Raw genomic sequence first — 2,922 nt, forward strand, 5'->3', positions numbered from 1 at the left:
GTGTGTGTGTGTGTGTGTGTGTGTGTTTGTGTTTTTGGATTTAATACAACTCAATCTTGGATGTCATTGTTGTTTTGTGACAACTGAGTGTCAGTGACTTCTAAATTATTGTGATCTTTGCACCAGTACTATTTGTGCAATCAAGATTTTGATTTGGGCTTTATTGCAACCACTGACCCGAAGACCCCATTGACATGGTCATTATTGGTCTTTGACCGCCACCTTGTGGTTGGTCCCAGAATAGTCCCTCGGTATTTCAGATCACCATGTGAACAATAGGTGGCGCCACTTCATAATTTGTTCCTTTCTTGACCCAAAGTGATCCTGACAGAGGTCTGAAAACAGTAAATGAATCAGGATCTCTAACAGTACCAGCAGATCTGTAGTCTGTGTTTAGGCAATTACAGGTTTACACATTATTTACACATTTACACATTAAGAAAATACTTAATCAAATTTCATATAAAATGAATCTCTTTGAGTTACTCCAGTTTTACCTGAATTATGTTATTATTCATTATTATTACTTACATTGATCTGTAATTTTGTATTTATTGGTATTTCCCTGTATTTTGTTATTACAGACAGTTCTATTTGTCATCCTGTGGCAATGTTTCTTTTCTAATGCCTTACTTTTGTAAATTAAGGTTAAAAAAAAAAGTTCAAATGAAGCAGCTTGTTATGGCATGTGTTGTAATGTAAAGGTGTAAAGGTTTTAAAGAAATGGTTAGATGGCAACAAGAAAACCATATCACTACAGGGTCACCTGAGTAGCAACTATTTCTGGACGGGATGATAAGTTAAATAGAGGAGAAAAATCAGTGGCGCATACAGAAATGAGAGACCCAGTACACAATTAAAGGAAAAGAAAACAAAGGATTTTTTAGTGGCTATGTTTAAAATCTAAACAATCACTCCATCAATCTCAGTAGACATGTGACAGTGGTAGGCTATTATGTAAACAAACTGATATTTAAAAAATTACAATTTTGAAAATGAATGCATATTTGGTGGTGATGAACAGGACTGAAGTGGATTAAAAGATTTAACTCTAATATAATATTAATATATAATTGAATGACAGTTTTGACACAGACATTTGTGTCCACAAACACCAGAGCAACTTTTTAATAAGAGGGGAGTCTTTGAAAATGGTGGCTCATAGTTCTAGTAGGAACTTAAGATTTTTTTTTATTTTTTAAAGGTGCATTAAGTAACTTTTCTGACTCCGCATGGTATACTAGCTGTACACGAGGTTGGGCTCGCAAATGTGACGTCAAAATGACGTAGATCTCGCTGGCGCGCCAGGATTTTGAGTGCGCGAGCAGAGGGCACGCACCACTCTATTTATTTCATCGGTGCACGACAAAGCAGAAACAGGAAGCATGGACGAGTTCATGGACAACCAGATACTAGGACTCTCAGAGTGACTGCAAGTCTCTCTTGTAAACTTACTGGCTTAAGATGAGTTCTTATATGATGAATGAAAGGCTTGATCCGACGAAGTAGGTCATCGAAACAAATCGCAGCATTGACAACAATGCTGCTGCCAGTTCTGCCGTTGTTTACCTTTTTCTTCTTCTTCTAGTCAATTCTTGAAATAGCAAAGTTGGTAGCCTTTGCTCATTAGCGCTCTGTTCAGGAGAAGACTGCAACTGATGGTCAAATGAAGCTTCGCAAACCACTGTCTTTATTTTCTGGGCTAACCATCACTAGATGGCGCTCTCTGTTCAAAGAAAAAGGTTGAAGAAATAGCATATCAGTGTGTCTTCAACCCTTTGTTGAACAGAGAGCGCCATCTAGTGAGCTCAGAAAATAAAGACAGCGATTCGCAAAGCTTCATTTGACCATCACTAGCGACCACCACAGGCGAGCATAAACAGTTACAGCGCTCTCATGACGTCACATTTGCGCATCCCAGCTTGGCTGCGGCTACTGTAAAAAGGCCTTTAATGTTTTATCTTGTAAGCTTGTAAGAATGTAAGCATCTGACCATTAGATTACCTTTAATGGTGCCATATATTACATCAAAGTCTGCCTGCTGTCCAGATAAGGTTGGAGCAAAGACACACACTGGCCAAATTCCTCCTCCGTTAGCAGCAGTAAAAGGTTTTGGGTTTTAGTGTGTATAGCCTGAATGTTTTGACACTATTTGTGGCTAAAATCAGCTTTCACCACCTCACATAAAAAATAGGAATTGTTTCCATCTGAGAGAGATATGAGAGTGTGTTTGCTCATATGTAATTCTATTGTTTGTTTTGTCAAACGTTTGTTTAGGCCATCACGCAACAGTAGTGCTCTGACCAAATATAATCACGTGGTATTAATTATCTGGTGGTGATAGATGAATTAAAGCCACAGGTGGGGTTCATCAACAGTTTATTTTACTCATGTACACATGCAGAGAACGTGCTGCCACATACAATAGAAACACATTCACCCCTCTGTTTTAGAACTGGAATACAGCAGTGAGTGAGAGGGACACATCAAGAAGAAGTAAAACTAGGAACTGCATTTTTCTCTGTGACGACCCTTTTCCATTTATTGTGTTGTTCTGGTGTGTGTGTCAGGGTTGCCAGCCTAGCTCACCCGTATTTAGGGCTGCAGTCCATGCTCTGCTCTCTTTTCATCATGCACCGCCCTTGGGACAATGTAGCTCTTCCCTTATCCATTATATGTTGCTTTTTACTTTTACTTAAAGGTGCCATGGCATGCAAATTTCACTTTAGGATGTTTTTTAACATTAATTTGAGTTCCCCCAGCATGACTATGGTCCCCCAGTGGCTAGAAATGGCGATGGGTGTAAACCGAGCCCTGGGTCTCCTGCTCTGATAGGCCAATCTGGCATTTTGCTCCTTATGAGGTCATAAAGGGCAAGGAGAGAGAATTTGGCCCACCCATGAGAGAGAGACATCATGGCTT

This window comes from Etheostoma spectabile, chromosome 7 (genome assembly GCF_008692095.1).
Source record: "Etheostoma spectabile isolate EspeVRDwgs_2016 chromosome 7, UIUC_Espe_1.0, whole genome shotgun sequence".
Lineage (NCBI taxonomy): Eukaryota > Metazoa > Chordata > Actinopteri > Perciformes > Percidae > Etheostoma > Etheostoma spectabile.